The sequence below is a fragment of the Daucus carota genome, chromosome 2 (genome assembly GCF_001625215.2).
Source record: "Daucus carota subsp. sativus chromosome 2, DH1 v3.0, whole genome shotgun sequence".
NCBI classification, from domain to species: domain Eukaryota; kingdom Viridiplantae; phylum Streptophyta; class Magnoliopsida; order Apiales; family Apiaceae; genus Daucus; species Daucus carota.
In genome coordinates this window covers 6147050-6167968 of record NC_030382.2, presented here as the reverse complement: position 1 = coordinate 6167968, position 20919 = coordinate 6147050, and positions in this window count along the sequence as shown.

The following is a 20919-nucleotide window of genomic DNA, read 5'->3' as shown; positions in this document are numbered from 1 at the left end:
TTGAAGTTGGAAACAACTTGTAGCTTCATTCCAGACTCGTTTGAAGTTAAAAACAACTTGTAGCTTCATTTTCGGTTGTTTGAAATTGTAATCAACTTGTAGTTTCATTCTTGACTCGTTTGAGCCCGGAAACAACTTGTAGCTTCATTATTGACTAGATTGGAGTTGGAAACAACTTGTAGCTTCATTCCAGACTCGTTTGAAGTTAAAAACAACTTGTACATTCATTTTCGGTTGTTTGAAATTGTAATCAACTTGTAGTTTCATTCTTGACTCGTTTGAGCCCGTAAACAACTTGTAGCTTCATTATTGGTAGATTGAAGTTGGAAACAACTTGTAGCTTCATTCCAAACTCTTTCGAAGTTAAAAACAACTTGTAGCTTCATTTTCGGTTGTTTGAAATTGTAATCAACTTGTAGTTTCATTCTTGACTCGTTTGAGCCCGGAAACAACTTGTAGCTTCATTATTGACTAGATTGAAGTTGGAAACAACTTGTAGCTTCATTCCAGACTCGTTTGAAGTTAAAAACAACTTGTACCTTCATTTTCGGTTGTTTGAAATTGTAATCAACTTGTAGTTTCATTCTTGACTCGTTTGAGCCCGTAAACAACTTGTAGCTTCATTATTGGTAGATTGAAGTTGGAAACAACTTTTAGCTTCATTCCAGACTCGTTTGAAGTTAAAAACAACTTGTAGCTTCATTTTCGGTTGTTTGAAATTGTAATCAACTTGTAGTTTCATTCTTGACTCGTTTGAGCCCGTAAACAACTTGTAGCTTCATTATTGGTAGATTGAAGTTGGAAACAACTTTTAGCTTCATTCCAGACTCGTTCGAAGTTAAAAACAACTTGTAGCTTCATTTTCGGTTGTTTGAAATTGTAATCAACTTGTAGTTTCATTCTTGACTCGTTTGAGCCCGGAAACAACTTTGAAATTGTAATCAACTTGTAGTTTCATTCTTAACTCGTTTGAGCCCGTAAACAACTTGTAGCTTAATTATTGGTAGATTAAAGTTGGAAACAACTTTTAGCTTCATTCCAGACTCGTTCGAAGTTAAAAACAACTTTTAGCTTCATTTTCGGTTGTTTGAAATTGTAATCAACTTGTAGTTTCATTCTTAACTCGTTTGAGCCCGGAAACAACTTGTAGCTTCATTATTGACTAGATTGAAGTTGGAAACAACTTGTAGCTTCATTCCATACTCGTTTGAAGTTAAAAACAACTTGTAGCTTCATTTTCGGTTGTTTGATATTGTAATCAAGTTGTACTTTCATTTTTGACTCGTTTGAACCCAGAAACAACTTGTAGCTTCATTATTGGTAGATTGAAGTTGGAAACAACTTTTAGCTTCATTCCAGACTCGTTTGAAGTTAAAAACAACTTGTAGCTTGATTTTCGGTTGTTTGAAATTGTAATCAACTTGTAGTTTCATTCTTGACTCGTTTGAGCCCGGAAACAACTTGTAGCTTCATTATTGACTAGATTGAAGTTGGAAACAACTTGTAGCTTCATTCCAGACTCGTTTGAAGTTAAAAACAACTTGTAGCTTCATTTTCGGTTGTTTGAAATTGTAATCAACTTGTAGTTTCATTCTTGACTCGTTTGAGCCCGTAAACAACTTGTAGCTTCATTATTGACTAGATTGAAGTTGGAAACAACTTGTAGCTTCATTCCAGACTCGTTTGAAGTTAAAAACAACTTGTAGCTTCATTTTCGGTTGTTTGAAATTGTAATCAACTTGTAGTTTCATTCTTGACTCGTTTGAGCCCGTAAACAACTTGTAGCTTCATTATTGGTAGATTGAAGTTGGAAACAACTTTTAGCTTCATTCCAGACTCGTTTGAAGTTAAAAACAACTTGTAGCTTCATTTTCGGTTGTTTGAAATTGTAATCAACTTGTAGTTTCATTCTTGACTCGTTTGAGCCCGGAAACAACTTGTAGCTTCATTATTGGTAGATTGAAGTTGGAAACAACTTGTAGCTTCATTCCAGACTCGTTTGAAGTTAAAAACAACTTGTAGCTTCATTTTCGGTTGTTTGAAATTGTAATCAACTTGTATTTTCATTCTTGACTCGTTTGAGCCCGGAAACAACTTGTAGCTTCATTATTGGTAGATTGAAGTTGGAAACAACTTTTAGCTTCATTCCAGACTCGTTTGAAGTTAAAAACAACTTGTAGCTTCATTTTCGGTTGTTTGAAATTGTAATCAACTTGTAGTTTCATTCTTGACTCGTTTGAGCCCGTAAACAACTTGTAGCTTCATTATTGGTAGATTGAAGTTGGAAACAACTTGTAGCTTCATTCCAAACTCGTTCGAAGTTAAAAACAACTTGTAGCTTCATTTTCGGTTGTTTGAAATTGTAATCAACTTGTAGTTTCATTCTTGACTCGTTTGAGCCCGTAAACAACTTGTAGCTTCATTATTGGTAGATTGAAGTTGGAAACAACTTTTAGCTTCATTCCAGACTCGTTTGAAGTTAAAAACAACTTGTAGCTTGATTTTCGGTTGTTTGAAATTGTAATCAACTTGTAGTTTCATTCTTGACTCGTTTGAGCCCGGAAACAACTTGTAGCTTCATTATTGACTAGATTGAAGTTGGAAACAACTTGTAGCTTCATTCCAGACTCGTTTGAAGTTAAAAACAACTTGTAGCTTCATTTTCGGTTGTTTGAAATTGTAATCAACTTGTAGTTTCATTCTTGACTCGTTTGAGCCCGGAAACAACTTGTAGCTTCATTATTGACTAGATTGAAGTTGGAAACAACTTGTAGCTTCATTCCAGACTCGTTTGAAGTTAAAAACAACTTGTAGCTTCATTTTCGGTTGTTTGAAATTGTAATCAACTTGTAGTTTCATTCTTGACTCGTTTGAGCCCGTAAACAACTTGTAGCTTCATTATTGGTAGATTGAAGTTGGAAACAACTTGTAGCTTCATTCCAAACTCGTTCGAAGTTAAAAACAACTTGTAGCTTCATTTTCGGTTGTTTGAAATTGTAATCAACTTGTAGTTTCATTCTTGACTCGTTTGAGCCCGGAAACAACTTGTAGCTTCATTATTGACTAGATTGAAGTTGGAAACAACTTGTAGCTTCATTCCAGACTCGTTTGAAGTTAAAAACAACTTGTAGCTTCATTTTCGGTTGTTTGAAATTGGAATCAACTTGTAGTTTCATTCTTGACTCGTTTGAGCCCGTAAACAACTTGTAGCTTCATTATTGGTAGATTGAAGTTGGAAACAACTTTTAGCTTCATTCCAGACTCGTTTGAAGTTAAAAACAACTTGTAGCTTCATTTTCGGTTGTTTGAAATTGTAATCAACTTGTAGTTTCATTCTTGACTCGTTTGAGCCCGTAAACAACTTGTAGCTTCATTATTGGTAGATTGAAGTTGGAAACAACTTGTAGCTTCATTCCAAACTCGTTCGAAGTTAAAAACAACTTGTAGCTTCATTTTCGGTTGTTTGAAATTGTAATCAACTTGTAGTTTCATTCTTGACTCGTTTGAGCCCGTAAACAACTTGTAGCTTCATTATTGGTAGATTGAAGTTGGAAACAACTTTTAGCTTCATTCCAGACTCGTTTGAAGTTAAAAACAACTTGTAGCTTCATTTTCGGTTGTTTGAAATTGTAATCAACTTGTAGTTTCATTCTTGACTCGTTTGAGCCCGGAAACAACTTGTAGCTTCATTATTGACTAGATTGAAGTTGGAAACAACTTGTAGCTTCATTCCAGACTCGTTTGAAGTTAAAAACAACTTGTAGCTTCATTTTCGGTTGTTTGAAATTGGAATCAACTTGTAGTTTCATTCTTGACTCGTTTGAGCCCGTAAACAACTTGTAGCTTCATTATTGACTAGATTGAAGTTGGAAACAACTTTTAGCTTCATTCCAGACTCGTTCGAAGTTAAAAACAACTTGTAGCTTCATTTTCGGTTGTTTGAAATTGTAATCAACTTGTAGTTTCATTCTTGACTCGTTTGAGCCCGTAAACAACTTGTAGCTTCATTATTGGTAGATTGAAGTTGGAAACAACTTGTAGCTTCATTCCAAACTCGTTCGAAGTTAAAAACAACTTGTAGCTTCATTTTCGGTTGTTTGAAATTGTAATCAACTTGTAGTTTCATTCTTGACTCGTTTGAGCCCGAAACAACTTGTAGCTTCATTATTGGTAGATTGAAGTTGGAAACAACTTTTAGCTTCATTCCAGACTCGTTTGAAGTTAAAAACAACTTGTAGCTTGATTTTCGGTTGTTTGAAATTGTAATCAACTTGTAGTTTCATTCTTGACTCGTTTGAGCCCGGAAACAACTTGTAGCTTCATTATTGACTAGATTGAAGTTGGAAACAACTTGTAGCTTCATTCCAGACTCGTTTGAAGTTAAAAACAACTTGTAGCTTCATTTTCGGTTGTTTGAAATTGTAATCAACTTGTAGTTTCATTCTTGACTCGTTTGAGCCCGGAAACAACTTGTAGCTTCATTATTGACTAGATTGAAGTTGGAAACAACTTGTAGCTTCATTCCAGACTCGTTTGAAGTTAAAAACAACTTGTAGCATTCATTTTCGGTTGTTTGAAATTGTAATCAACTTGTAGTTTCATTCTTGACTCGTTTGAGCCCGTAAACAACTTGTAGCTTCATTATTGGTAGATTGAAGTTGGAAACAACTTGTAGCTTCATTCCAAACTCGTTCGAAGTTAAAAACAACTTGTAGCTTCATTTTCGGTTGTTTGAAATTGTAATCAACTTGTAGTTTCATTCTTGACTCGTTTGAGCCCGGAAACAACTTGTAGCTTCATTATTGACTAGATTGAAGTTGGAAACAACTTGTAGCTTCATTCCAGACTCGTTTGAAGTTGAAAACAACTTGTACCTTCATTTTCGGTTGTTGGAAATTGGAATCAACTTGTAGTTTCATTGTTGACTCGTTTGAGCCCGTAAACAACTTGTAGCTTCATTATTGGTAGATTGCAGTTGGAAACAACTTTTAGCTTCATTCCAGACTCGTTTGAAGTTAAAAACAACTTGTAGCTTCATTTTCGGTTGTTTGAAATTGTAATCAACTTGTAGTTTCATTATTAACTCGTTGAGCCCGTAAACAACTTGTAGCTTAATTATTGGTAGATTAAGTTGGAAACAACTTTTAGCTTCATTCCAGACTCGTTCGAAGTTAAAAACAACTTTTAGCTTCATTTTCGGTTGTTTGAAATTGTAATCAACTTGTAGTTTCATTCTTGACTCGTTTGGGCCCGGAAACAACTTTGAAATTGTAATCAACTTGTAGTTTCATTCTTAACTCGTTTGAGCCCGTAAACAACTTGTAGCTTAATTATTGGTAGATTGAAGTTGGAAACAACTTTTAGCTTCATTCCAGACTCGTTCGAAGTTAAAAACAACTTGTAGCTTCATTTTCGGTTGTTTGAAATTGTAATCAACTTGTAGTTTCATTCTTGACTCGTTTGAGCCCGGAAACAACTTGTAGCTTCATTATTGACTAGATTGAAGTTGGAAACAACTTGTAGCTTCATTCCAGACTCGTTTGAAGTTAAAAACAACTTGTAGCTTCATTTTCGGTTGTTTGAAATTGTAATCAACTTGTAGTTTCATTCTTGACTCGTTTGAGCCCGGAAACAACTTGTAGCTTCATTATTGGTAGATTGAAGTTGGAAACAACTTTTAGCTTCATTCCAGACTCGTTTGAAGTTAAAAACAACTTGTAGCTTCATTTTCGGTTGTTTGAAATTGTAATCAACTTGTAGTTTCATTCTTGACTCGTTTGAGCCCGGAAACAACTTGTAGCTTCATTATTGACTAGATTGAAGTTGGAAACAACTTGTAGCTTCATTCCAGACTCGTTTGAAGTTAAAAACAACTTGTAGCTTCATTTTCGGTTGTTTGAAATTGTAATCAACTTGTAGTTTCATTCTTGACTCGTTTGAGCCCGGAAACAACTTGTAGCTTCATTATTGACTAGATTGAAGTTGGAAACAACTTGTAGCTTCATTCCAGACTCGTTTGAAGTTAAAACAACTTGTAGCTTCATTTTCGGTTGTTTGAAATTGTAATCAACTTGTAGTTTCATTCTTGACTCGTTTGAGCCCGTAAACAACTTGTAGCTTCATTATTGGTAGATTGAAGTTGGAAACAACTTTTAGCTTCATTCCAGACTCGTTTGAAGTTAAAAACAACTTGTAGCTTCATTTTCGGTTGTTTGAAATTGTAATCAACTTGTAGTTTCATTCTTGACTCGTTTGAGCCCGGAAACAACTTGTAGCTTCATTATTGACTAGATTGAAGTTGGAAACAACTTGTAGCTTCATTCCAGACTCGTTTGAAGTTAAAAACAACTTGTAGCTTCATTTTCGGTTGTTTGAAATTGTAATCAACTTGTAGTTTCATTCTTGACTCGTTTGAGCCGGAAACAACTTGTAGCTTCATTATTGACTAGATTGAAGTTGGAAACAACTTTTAGCTTCATTCCAGACTCGTTCGAAGTTAAAAACAACTTGTAGCTTCATTTTCGGTTGTTTGAAATTGGAATCAACTTGTAGTTTCATTCTTGACTCGTTTGAGCCCGTAAACAACTTGTAGCTTCATTATTGGTAGATTGAAGTTGGAAACAACTTGTAGCTTCATTCCAGACTCGTTCGAAGTTAAAAACAACTTGTAGCTTCATTTTCGGTTGTTTGAAATTGTAATCAACTTGTAGTTTCATTCTTGACTCGTTTGAGCCCGTAAACAACTTGTAGCTTCATTATTGGTAGATTGAAGTTGGAAACAACTTTTAGCTTCATTCCAGACTCGTTTGAAGTTAAAAACAACTTGTAGCTTCATTTTCGGTTGTTTGAAATTGTAATCAACTTGTAGTTTCATTCTTGACTCGTTTGAGCCCGGAAACAACTTGTAGCTTCATTATTGGTAGATTGAAGTTGGAAACAACTTGTAGCTTCATTCCAGACTCGTTCGAAGTTAAAAACAACTTGTAGCTTCATTTTCGGTTGTTTGAAATTGTAATCAACTTGTAGTTTCATTCTTGACTCGTTTGAGCCCGTAAACAACTTGTAGCTTCATTATTGGTAGATTGAAGTTGGAAACAACTTTTAGCTTCATTCCAGACTCGTTCGAAGTTAAAAACAACTTGTAGCTTCATTTTCGGTTGTTTGAAATTGTAATCAACTTGTAGTTTCATTCTTGACTCGTTTGAGCCCGGAAACAACTTGTAGCTTCATTATTGGTAGATTGAAGTTGGAAACAACTTGTAGCTTCATTCCAGACTCGTTTGAAGTTAAAAACAACTTGTAGCTTCATTTTCGGTTGTTTGAAATTGTAATCAACTTGTAGTTTCATTCTTGACTCGTTTGAGTCCTGGAAACAACTTGTAGCTTCATTATTGACTAGATTGAAGTTGGAAACAACTTTTAGCTTCATTCCAGACTCGTTCGAAGTTAAAAAAACTTGTAGCATTCATTTTCGGTTGTTTGAAATTGGAATCAACTTGTAGTTTCATTCTTGACTCGTTTGAGCCCGTAAACAACTTGTAGCTTCATTATTGGTAGATTGAAGTTGGAAACAACTTGTAGCTTCATTCCAAACTCGTTCGAAGTTAAAAACAACTTGTAGCTTCATTTTCGGTTGTTTGAAATTGTAATCAACTTGTAGTTTCATTCTTGACTCGTTTGAACCCGAAACAACTTGTAGCTTCATTATTGGTAGATTGAAGTTGGAAACAACTTTTAGCTTCATTCCAGACTCGTTTGAAGTTAAAAACAACTTGTAGCTTGATTTTCGGTTGTTTGAAATTGTAATCAACTTGTAGTTTCATTCTTGACTCGTTTGAGCCCGGAAACAACTTGTAGCTTCATTATTGACTAGATTGAAGTTGGAAACAACTTGTAGCTTCATTCCAGACTCGTTTGAAGTTAAAAACAACTTGTAGCTTCATTTTCGGTTGTTTGAAATTGTAATCAACTTGTAGTTTCATTCTTGACTCGTTTGAGCCCGGAAACAACTTGTAGCTTCATTATTGACTAGATTGAAGTTGGAAACAACTTGTAGCTTCATTCCAGACTCGTTTGAAGTTAAAAACAACTTGTAGCTTCATTTTCGGTTGTTTGAAATTGTAATCAACTTGTAGTTTCATTCTTGACTCGTTTGAGCCCGTAAACAACTTGTAGCTTCATTATTGGTAGATTGAAGTTGGAAACAACTTGTAGCTTCATTCCAGACTCGTTTCGAAGTTAAAAACAACTTGTAGCTTCATTTTCGGTTGTTTGAAATTGTAATCAACTTGTAGTTTCATTCTTGACTCGTTTGAGCCCGGAAACAACTTGTAGCTTCATTATTGACTAGATTGAAGTTGGAAACAACTTGTAGCTTCATTCCAGACTCGTTTGAAGTTGAAAACAACTTGTACCTTCATTTTCGGTTGTTTGAAATTGGAATCAACTTGTAGTTTCATTCTTGACTCGTTTGAGCCCGTAAACAACTTGTAGCTTCATTATTGGTAGATTGAAGTTGGAAACAACTTTTAGCTTCATTCCAGACTCGTTTGAAGTTAAAAACAACTTGTAGCTTCATTTTCGGTTGTTTGAAATTGTAATCAACTTGTAGTTTCATTCTTGACTCGTTTGAGCCCGTAAACAACTTGTAGCTTCATTATTGGTAGATTGAAGTTGGAAACAACTTGTAGCTTCATTCCAGACTCGTTCGAAGTTAAAAACAACTTGTAGCTTCATTTTCGGTTGTTTGAAATTGTAATCAACTTGTAGTTTCATTCTTGACTCGTTTGAGCCCGTAAACAACTTGTAGCTTCATTATTGGTAGATTGAAGTTGGAAACAACTTTTAGCTTCATTCCAGACTCGTTCGAAGTTAAAAACAACTTGTAGCTTCATTTTCGGTTGTTTGAAATTGTAATCAACTTGTAGTTTCATTCTTGACTCGTTTGAGCCCGGAAACAACTTGTAGCTTCATTATTGGTAGATTGAAGTTGGAAACAACTTGTAGCTTCATTCCAGACTCGTTTGAAGTTAAAAACAACTTGTAGCTTCATTTTCGGTTGTTTGAAATTGTAATCAACTTGTAGTTTCATTCTTGACTCGTTTGAGCCCGGAAACAACTTGTAGCTTCATTATTGGCTAGATTGAAGTTGGAAACAACTTGTAGCTTCATTCCAGACTCGTTTGAAGTTAAAAACAACTTGTAGCTTCATTTTCGGTTGTTTGAAATTGTAATCAACTTGTAGTTTCATTCTTGACTCGTTTGAGCCCGTAAACAACTTGTAGCTTCATTATTGGTAGATTGAAGTTGGAAACAACTTGTAGCTTCATTCCAAACTCGTTCGAAGTTAAAAACAACTTGTAGCTTCATTTTCGGTTGTTTGAAATTGTAATCAACTTGTAGTTTCATTCTTGACTCGTTTGAGCCCGGAAACAACTTGTAGCTTCATTATTGGTAGATTGAAGTTGGAAACAACTTTTAGCTTCATTCCAGACTCGTTTGAAGTTAAAAACAACTTGTAGCTTAATTTTCGGTTGTTTGAAATTGTAATCAACTTGTAGTTTCATTCTTGACTCGTTTGAGCCCGGAAACAACTTGTAGCTTCATTATTGACTAGATTGAAGTTGGAAACAACTTGTAGCTTCATTCCAGACTCGTTTGAAGTTAAAAACAACTTGTAGCTTCATTTTCGGTTGTTTGAAATTGTAATCAACTTGTAGTTTCATTCTTGACTCGTTTGAGCCCGGAAACAACTTGTAGCTTCATTATTGACTAGATTGAAGTTGGAAACAACTTGTAGCTTCATTCCAGACTCGTTTGAAGTTAAAAACAACTTGTAGCATTCATTTTCGGTTGTTTGAAATTGGAATCAACTTGTAGTTTCATTCTTGACTCGTTTGAGCCCGTAAACAACTTGTAGCTTCTTTATTGGTAGATTGAAGTTGGAAACAACTTGTAGCTTCATTCCATACTCGTTCGAAGTTAAAAACAACTTGTAGCTTCATTTTCGGTTGTTTGAAATTGTAATCAACTTGTAGTTTCATTCTTGACTCGTTTGAGCCCGGAAACAACTTGTATCTTCATTATTGGTAGATTGAAGTTGGAAACAACTTGTAGCTTCATTCCAGACTCGTTTGAAGTTAAAAACAACTTGTAGCTTCATTTTCGGTTGTTTGAAATTGTAATCAACTTGTAGTTTCATTCTTGACTCGTTTGAGCCCGTAAACAACTTGTAGCTTCATTATTGGTAGATTGAAGTTGGAAACAACTTTTAGCTTCATTCCAGACTCGTTTGAAGTTAAAAACAACTTGTAGCTTCATTTTCGGTTGTTTGAAATTGTAATCAACTTGTAGTTTCATTCTTGACTCGTTTGAGCCCGTAAACAACTTGTAGCTTCATTATTGGTAGATTGAAGTTGGAAACAACTTGTAGCTTCATTCCAGACTCGTTCGAAGTTAAAAACAACTTGTAGCTTCATTTTCGGTTGTTTGAAATTGTAATCAACTTGTAGTTTCATTCTTGACTCGTTTGAGCCCGGTAAACAACTTGTAGCTTCATTATTGGTAGATTGAAGTTGGAAACAACTTTTAGCTTCATTCCAGACTCGTTCGAAGTTAAAAACAACTTGTAGCTTCATTTTCGGTTGTTTGAAATTGTAATCAACTTGTAGTTTCATTCTTGACTCGTTTGAGCCCGGAAACAACTTGTAGCTTCATTATTGACTAGATTGAAGTTGGAAACAACTTGTAGCTTCATTCCAGACTCGTTTGAAGTTAAAAACAACTTGTAGCTTCATTTTCGGTTGTTTGAAATTGTAATCAACTTGTAGTTTCATTCTTGACTCGTTTGAGCCCGGAAACAACTTGTAGCTTCATTATTGGTAGATTGAAGTTGGAAACAACTTTTAGCTTCATTCCAGACTCGTTTGAAGTTAAAAACAACTTGTAGCTTCATTTTCGGTTGTTTGAAATTGTAATCAACTTGTAGTTTCATTCTTGACTCGTTTGAGCCCGGAAACAACTTGTAGCTTCATTATTGGTAGATTGAAGTTGGAAACAACTTGTAGCTTCATTCCAGACTCGTTTGAAGTTAAAAACAACTTGTAGCTTCATTTTCGGTTGTTTGAAATTGTAATCAACTTGTAGTTTCATTCTTGACTCGTTTGAGCCCGTAAACAACTTGTAGCTTCATTATTGGTAGATTGAAGTTGGAAACAACTTTTAGCTTCATTCCAGACTCGTTTGAAGTTAAAAACAACTTGTAGCTTCATTTTCGGTTGTTTGAAATTGTAATCAACTTGTAGTTTCATTCTTGACTCGTTTGAGCCCGGAAACAACTTGTAGCTTCATTATTGCTAGATTGAAGTTGGAAACAACTTGTAGCTTCATTCCAGACTCGTTTGAAGTTAAAAACAACTTGTAGCTTCATTTTCGGTTGTTTGAAATTGTAATCAACTTGTAGTTTCATTCTTGACTCGTTTGAGCCCGGAAACAACTTGTAGCTTCATTATTGACTAGATTGAAGTTGGAAACAACTTGTAGCTTCATTCCAGACTCGTTTGAAGTTAAAAACAACTTGTAGCTTCATTTTCGGTTGTTTGAAATTGTAATCAACTTGTAGTTTCATTCTTGACTCGTTTGAGCCCGTAAACAACTTGTAGCTTCATTATTGGTAGATTGAAGTTGGAAACAACTTGTAGCTTCATTCCAGACTCGTTCGAAGTTAAAAACAACTTGTAGCTTCATTTTCGGTTGTTTGAAATTGTAATCAACTTGTAGTTTCATTCTTGACTCGTTTGAGCCCGGAAACAACTTGTAGCTTCATTATTGGTAGATTGAAGTTGGAAACAACTTGTAGCTTCATTCCAGACTCGTTTGAAGTTAAAAACAACTTGTAGCTTCATTTTCGGTTGTTTGAAATTGTAATCAACTTGTAGTTTCATTCTTGACTCGTTTGAGCCCGGAAACAACTTGTAGCTTCATTATTGGTAGATTGAAGTTGGAAACAACTTTTAGCTTCATTCCAGACTCGTTTGAAGTTAAAAACAACTTGTAGCTTCATTTTCGGTTGTTTGAAATTGTAATCAACTTGTAGTTTCATTCTTGACTCGTTTGAGCCCGTAAACAACTTGTAGCTTCATTATTGGTAGATTGAAGTTGGAAACAACTTGTAGCTTCATTCCAAACTCGTTCGAAGTTAAAAACAACTTGTAGCTTCATTTTCGGTTGTTTGAAATTGTAATCAACTTGTAGTTTCATTCTTAACTCGTTTGAGCCCGTAAACAACTTGTAGCTTAATTATTGGTAGATTGAAGTTGGAAACAACTTTTAGCTTCATTCCAGACTCGTTCGAAGTTAAAAACAACTTGTAGCTTCATTTTCGGTTGTTTGAAATTGTAATCAACTTGTAGTTTCATTCTTGACTCGTTTGAGCCCGGAAACAACTTGTAGCTTCATTATTGATAGATTGAAGTTGGAAACAACTTGTAGCTTCATTCCAGACTCGTTTGAAGTTAAAAACAACTTGTAGCTTCATTTTCGGTTGTTTGAAATTGTAATCAACTTGTAGTTTCATTCTTGACTCGTTTGAGCCGGAAACAACTTGTAGCTTCATTATTGACTAGATTGAAGTTGGAAACAACTTTTAGCTTCATTCCAGACTCGTTCGAAGTTAAAAACAACTTGTACATTCATTTTCGGTTGTTTGAAATTGGAATCAACTTGTAGTTTCATTCTTGACTCGTTTGAGCCCGTAAACAACTTGTAGCTTCATTATTGGTAGATTGAAGTTGGAAACAACTTGTAGCTTCATTCCAAACTCGTTCGAAGTTAAAAACAACTTGTAGCTTCATTTTCGGTTGTTTGAAATTGTAATCAACTTGTAGTTTCATTCTTGACTCGTTTGAGCCCGAAACAACTTGTAGCTTCATTATTGGTAGATTGAAGTTGGAAACAACTTTTAGCTTCATTCCAGACTCGTTTGAAGTTAAAAACAACTTGTAGCTTGATTTTCGGTTGTTTGAAATTGTAATCAACTTGTAGTTTCATTCTTGACTCGTTTGAGCCCGGAAACAACTTGTAGCTTCATTATTGACTAGATTGAAGTTGGAAACAACTTGTAGCTTCATTCCAGACTCGTTTGAAGTTAAAAACAACTTGTAGCTTCATTTTCGGTTGTTTGAAATTGTAATCAACTTGTAGTTTCATTCTTGACTCGTTTGAGCCCGGAAACAACTTGTAGCTTCATTATTGACTAGATTGAAGTTGGAAACAACTTGTAGCTTCATTCCAGACTCGTTGAAGTTAAAAACAACTTGTACATTCATTTTCGGTTGTTTGAAATTGGAATCAACTTGTAGTTTCATTCTTGACTCGTTTGAGCCCGTAAACAACTTGTAGCTTCATTATTGGTAGATTGAAGTTGGAAACAACTTGTAGCTTCATTCCAAACTCGTTCGAAGTTAAAAACAACTTGTAGCTTCATTTTCGGTTGTTTGAAATTGTAATCAACTTGTAGTTTCATTCTTGACTCGTTTGAGCCCGGAAACAACTTGTAGCTTCATTATTGACTAGATTGGAGTTGGAAACAACTTGTAGCTTCATTCCAGACTCGTTTGAAGTTGAAAACAACTTGTACCTTCATTTTCGGTTGTTGGAAATTGGAATCAACTTGTAGTTTCATTGTTGACTCGTTTGAGCCCGTAAACAACTTGTAGCTTCATTATTGGTAGATTGCAGTTGGAAACAACTTTTAGCTTCATTCCAGACTCGTTTGAAGTTAAAAACAACTTGTAGCTTCATTTTCGGTTGTTTGAAATTGTAATCAACTTGTAGTTTCATTATTAACTCGTTTGAGCCCGTAAACAACTTGTAGCTTAATTATTGGTAGATTAAAGTTGGAAACAACTTTTAGCTTCATTCCAGACTCGTTCGAAGTTAAAAACAACTTTTAGCTTCATTTTCGGTTGTTTGAAATTGTAATCAACTTGTAGTTTCATTCTTGACTCGTTTGAGCCCGGAAACAACTTTGAAATTGTAATCAACTTGTAGTTTCATTCTTAACTCGTTTGAGCCCGTAAACAACTTGTAGCTTAATTATTGGTAGATTAAAGTTGGAAACAACTTTTAGCTTCATTCCAGACTCGTTCGAAGTTAAAAACAACTTTTAGCTTCATTTTCGGTTGTTTGAAATTGTAATCAACTTGTAGTTTCATTCTTGACTCGTTTGAGCCCGGAAACAACTTGTAGCTTCATTATTGACTAGATTGAAGTTGGAAACAACTTGTAGCTTCATTCCAGACTCGTTTGAAGTTAAAACAACTTGTAGCTTCATTTTCGGTTGTTTGAAATTGTAATCAACTTGTAGTTTCATTCTTGACTCGTTTGAGTCTGGAAACACCTTGTAGCTTCATTATTGACTAGATTGAAGTTGGAAACAACTTTTAGCTTCATTCCAGACTCGTTCGAAGTTAAAAAAACTTGTACATTCATTTTCGGTTGTTTGAAATTGGAATCAACTTGTAGTTTCATTCTTGACTCGTTTGAGCCCGTAAACAACTTGTAGCTTCATTATTGGTAGATTGAAGTTGGAAACAACTTGTAGCTTCATTCCAAACTCTTTCGAAGTTAAAAACAACTTGTAGCTTCATTTTCGGTTGTTTGATATTGTAATCAACTTGTAGTTTCATTCTTGACTCGTTTGAACCCGGAAACAACTTGTAGCTTCATTATTGGTAGATTGAAGTTGGAAACAACTTTTAGCTTCATTCCAGACTCGTTTGAAGTTAAAAACAACTTGTAGCTTGATTTTCGGTTGTTTGAAATTGTAATCAACTTGTAGTTTCATTCTTGACTCGTTTGAGCCCGGAAACAACTTGTAGCTTCATTATTGACTAGATTGAAGTTGGAAACAACTTGTAGCTTCATTCCAGACTCGTTTGAAGTTAAAAACAACTTGTAGCTTCATTTTCGGTTGTTTGAAATTGTAATCAACTTGTAGTTTCATTCTTGACTCGTTTGAGCCTGGAAACAACTTGTAGCTTCATTATTGACTAGATTGAGTTGGAAACAACTTGTAGCTTCATTCCAGACTCGTTTGAAGTTAAAAACAACTTGTACATTCATTTTCGGTTGTTTGAAATTGGAATCAACTTGTAGTTTCATTCTTGACTCGTTTGAGCCCGTAAACAACTTGTAGCTTCATTATTGGTAGATTGAAGTTGGAAACAACTTGTAGCTTCATTCCAAACTCGTTCGAAGTTAAAAACAACTTGTAGCTTCATTTTCGGTTGTTTGAAATTGTAATCAACTTGTAGTTTCATTCTTGACTCGTTTGAGCCCGGAAACAACTTGTAGCTTCATTATTGACTAGATTGAAGTTGGAAACAACTTGTAGCTTCATTCCAGACTCGTTTGAAGTTGAAAACAACTTGTACCTTCATTTTCGGTTGTTGGAAATTGGAATCAACTTGTAGTTTGATTGTTGACTCGTTTGAGCCCGTAAACAACTTGTAGCTTCATTATTGGTAGATTGAAGTTGGAAACAACTTTTAGCTTCATTCCAGACTCGTTTGAAGTTAAAAACAACTTGTAGCTTCATTTTCGGTTGTTTGAAATTGTAATCAACTTGTAGTTTCATTCTTGACTCGTTTGAGCCCGTAAACAACTTGTAGCTTCATTATTGGTAGATTGAAGTTGGAAACAACTTGTAGCTTCATTCCAGACTCGTTCGAAGTTAAAAACAACTTGTAGCTTCATTTTCGGTTGTTTGAAATTGTAATCAACTTGTAGTTTCATTCTTGACTCGTTTGAGCCCGGAAACAACTTGTAGCTTCATTATTGGTAGATTGAAGTTGGAAACAACTTTTAGCTTCATTCCAGACTCGTTTGAAGTTAAAAACAACTTGTAGCTTCATTTTCGGTTGTTTGAAATTGTAATCAACTTGTAGTTTCATTCTTGACTCGTTTGAGCCCGGAAACAACTTGTAGCTTCATTATTGACTAGATTGAAGTTGGAAACAACTTGTAGCTTCATTCCAGACTCGTTTGAAGTTAAAAACAACTTGTAGCTTCATTTTCGGTTGTTTGAAATTGTAATCAACTTGTAGTTTCATTCTTGACTCGTTTGAGCCGGAAACAACTTGTAGCTTCATTATTGACTAGATTGAAGTTGGAAACAACTTTTAGCTTCATTCCAGACTCGTTCGAAGTTAAAAAAAACTTGTACATTCATTTTCGGTTGTTTGAAATTGGAATCAACTTGTAGTTTCATTCTTGACTCGTTTGAGCCCGTAAACAACTTGTAGCTTCATTATTGGTAGATTGAAGTTGGAAACAACTTGTAGCTTCATTCCAAACTCGTTCGAAGTTAAAAACAACTTGTAGCTTCATTTTCGGTTGTTTGAAATTGTAATCAACTTGTAGTTTCATTCTTGACTCGTTTGAGCCCGGAAACAACTTGTAGCTTCATTATTGGTAGATTGAAGTTGGAAACAACTTTTAGCTTCATTCCAGACTCGTTTGAAGTTAAAAACAACTTGTAGCTTGATTTTCGGTTGTTTGAAATTGTAATCAACTTGTAGTTTCATTCTTGACTCGTTTGAGCCCGGAAACAACTTGTAGCTTCATTATTGACTAGATTGAAGTTGGAAACAACTTGTAGCTTCATTCCAGACTCGTTTGAAGTTAAAAACAACTTGTAGCTTCATTTTCGGTTGTTTGAAATTGTAATCAACTTGTAGTTTCATTCTTGACTCGTTTGAGCCCGGAAACAACTTGTAGCTTCATTATTGACTAGATTGAAGTTGGAAACAACTTGTAGCTTCATTCCAGACTCGTTTGAAGTTAAAAACAACTTGTACATTCATTTTCGGTTGTTTGAAATTGGAATCAACTTGTAGTTTCATTCTTGACTCGTTTGAGCCCGTAAACAACTTGTAGCTTCATTATTGGTAGATTGAAGTTGGAAACAACTTGTAGCTTCATTCCAGACTCGTTCGAAGTTAAAAACAACTTGTAGCTTCATTTTCGGTTGTTTGAAATTGTAATCAACTTGTAGTTTCATTCTTGACTCGTTTGAGCCCGGAAACAACTTGTAGCTTCATTATTGACTAGATTGAAGTTGGAAACAACTTGTAGCTTCATTCCAGACTCGTTTGAAGTTAAAAACAACTTGTAGCTTCATTTTCGGTTGTTTGAAATTGGAATCAACTTGTAGTTTCATTCTTGACTCGTTTGAGCCCGTAAACAACTTGTAGCTTCATTATTGGTAGATTGAAGTTGGAAACAACTTTTAGCTTCATTCCAGACTCGTTTGAAGTTAAAAACAACTTGTAGCTTCATTTTCGGTTGTTTGAAATTGTAATCAACTTGTAGTTTCATTCTTGACTCGTTTGAGCCCGTAAACAACTTGTAGCTTCATTATTGGTAGATTGAAGTTGGAAACAACTTGTAGCTTCATTCCAAACTCGTTCGAAGTTAAAAACAACTTGTAGCTTCATTTTCGGTTGTTTGAAATTGTAATCAACTTGTAGTTTATTCTTGACTCGTTTGAGCCGGGAAACAACTTTGAAATTTAATCAACTTGTAGTTTCATTCTTAACTCGTTTGAGCCGTAAACAACTTGTAGCTTAATTATTGGTAGATTAAAGTTGGAAACAACTTTTAGCTTCATTCCAGACTCGTTCGAAGTTAAAAACAACTTTTAGCTTCATTTTCGGTTGTTTGAAATTGTAATCAACTTGTAGTTTCATTCTTGACTCGTTTGAGCCCGGAAACAACTTGTAGCTTCATTATTGACTAGATTGAAGTTGGAAACAACTTGTAGCTTCATTCCATACTCGTTTGAAGTTAAAAACAACTTGTAGCTTCATTTTCGGTTGTTTGAAATTGTAAACAACTTGTAGTTTCATTCTTGACTCGTTTGAGTCTGGCAACACCTTGTAGCTTCATTATTGACTAGATTGAAGTTGGAAACAACTTTTAGCTTCATTCCAGACTCGTTTGAAGTTAAAAACAACTTGTAGCTTCATTTTCGGTTGTTTGAAATTGTAATCAACTTGTAGTTTCATTCTTGACTCGTTTGAGCCCGTAAACAACTTGTAGCTTCATTATTGGTAGATTGAAGTTGGAAACAACTTGTAGCTTCATTCCAAACTCGTTCGAAGTTAAAAACAACTTGTAGCTTCATTTTCGGTTGTTTGAAATTGTAATCAACTTGTAGTTTCATTCTTGACTCGTTTGAGCCCGTAAACAACTTGTAGCTTCATTATTGGTAGATTGAAGTTGGAAACAACTTTTAGCTTCATTCCAGACTCGTTTGAAGTTAAAAACAACTTGTAGCTTGATTTTCGGTTGTTTGAAATTGTAATCAACTTGTAGTTTCATTCTTGACTCGTTTGAGCCCGGAAACAACTTGTAGCTTCATTATTGACTAGATTGAAGTTGGAAACAACTTGTAGCTTCATTCCAGACTCGTTCGAAGTTAAAAACAACTTGTAGCTTCATTTTCGGTTGTTTGAAATTGTAATCAACTTGTAGTTTCATTCTTGACTCGTTTGAGCCCGGAAACAACTTGTAGCTTCATTATTGACTAGATTGAAGTTGGAAACAACTTGTAGCTTCATTCCAGACTCGTTCGAAGTTAAAAACAACTTGTAGCTTCATTTTCGGTTGTTTGAAATTGTAATCAACTTGTAGTTTCATTCTTGACTCGTTTGAGCCCGGAAACAACTTGTAGCTTCATTATTGGTAGATTGAAGTTGGAAACAACTTGTAGCTTCATTCCAGACTCGTTTGAAGTTAAAAACAACTTGTAGCTTCATTTTCGGTTGTTTGAAATTGTAATCAACTTGTAGTTTCATTCTTGACTCGTTTGAGCCCGGAAACAACTTGTAGCTTCATTATTGACTAGATTGAAGTTGGAAACAACTTGTAGCTTCATTCCAGACTCGTTTGAAGTTAAAAACAACTTGTACCTTCATTTTCGGTTGTTTGAAATTGGAATCAACTTGTAGTTTAATTCTTGACTCGTTTGAGCCCGTAAAACAACTTGTAGCTTCATTATTGGTAGATTGAAGTTGGAAACAACTTTTAGCTTCATTCCAGACTCGTTTGAAGTTAAAAACAACTTGTAGCTTCATTTTCGGTTGTTTGAAATTGTAATCAACTTGTAGTTTAATTCTTGACTCGTTTGAGCCCGTAAACAACTTGTAGCTTCATTATTGGTAGATTGAAGTTGGAAACAACTTGTAGCTTCATTCCAAACTCGTTCGAAGTTAAAAACAACTTGTAGCTTCATTTTCGGTTGTTTGAAATTGTAATCAACTTGTAGTTTCATTCTTAACTCGTTTGAGCCCTTAAACAACTTGTAGCTTAATTATTGGTAGATTGAAGTTGGAAACAACTTTTAGCTTCATTCCAGACTCGTTCGAAGTTAAAAACAACTTGTAGCTTCATTTTCGGTTGTTTGAATTGTAATCAACTTGTAGTTTCATTCTTGACTCGTTTGAGCCCGGAAACAACTTGTAGCTTCATTATTGGTAGATTGAAGTTGGAAACAACTTGTAGCTTCATTCCAGACTCGTTTGAAGTTAAAAACAACTTGTAGCTTCATTTTCGGTTGTTTGAAATTGTAATCAACTTGTAGTTTCATTCTTGACTCGTTTGAGCCCGGAAACAACTTGTAGCTTCATTATTGACTAGATTGAAGTTGGAAACAACTTGTAGCTTCATTCCAGACTCGTTCGAAGTTAAAAACAACTTGTAGCTTCATTTTCGGTTGTTTGAAATTGGAATCAACTTGTAGTTTCATTCTTGACTCGTTTGAGCCCGTAAACAACTTGTAGCTTCATTATTGGTAGATTGAAGTTGGAAACAACTTTTAGCTTCATTCCAGACTCGTTTCGAAGTTAAAAACAACTTGTAGCTTCATTTTCGGTTGTTTGAAATTGTAATCAACTTGTAGTTTCATTCTTAACTCGTTTGAGCCCGTAAACAACTTGTAGCTTCATTATTGGTAGATTGAAGTTGGAAACAACTTTTAGCTTCATTCCAGACTCGTTGAAGTTAAAAACAACTTGTAGCTTAATTTTCGGTTGTTTGAAATTGTAATCAACTTGTAGTTTCATTCTTGACTCGTTTGAGCCCGTAAACAACTTGTAGCTTCATTATTGAATAGATTGAAGTTGGAAACAACTTGTAGCTTCATTCCAGACTCGTTTGAAGTTAAAAACAACTTGTAGCTTAATTTTCGGTTGTTGAAATTGTAATCAAATTGTAGTTTCATTCTTGATCGTTTGAGTCCGGAACACCTTGTAGCTTCATTATTGACTAGATTGAAGTTGGAAACAACTTGTAGCTTCATTCCAGACTCGTTTGAAGTTAAAAACAACTTGTAGCTTCATTTTCGGTTGTTTGAAATTGGAATCAACTTGTAGTTTCATTCTTGACTCGTTTGAGCCCGGAAACAACTTGTAGCTTCATTATTTGTAGATTGAGTTGGAAACAACTTGTAGCTTCATTCCAGACTCTTTCGAAGTTAAAAAAACAACTTGTACTTCATTTTCGGTTGTTTGAAATTGTAATCAACTTGTAGTTTCATTCTTGACTCGTTTGAGCCCGGAAACAACTTGTAGCTTCATTATTGGTAGATTGGAGTTGGAAACAACTTGTAGCTTCATTCCAGACTCGTTTGAAGTTAAAAACAACTTGTACCTTCATTTTCGGTTGTTTGAAATTGGAATCAACTTGTAGTTTCATTCTTGACTCGTTTGAGCCCGTAAACAACTTGTAGCTTCATTATTGGTAGATTGGAGTTGGAAACAACTTTTAGCTTCATTCCAGACTCGTTTGAAGTTTAAAAACAACTTGTAGCTTCATTTTCGGTTGTTTGAAAAAATGTAATCAACTTGTAGCTTCATT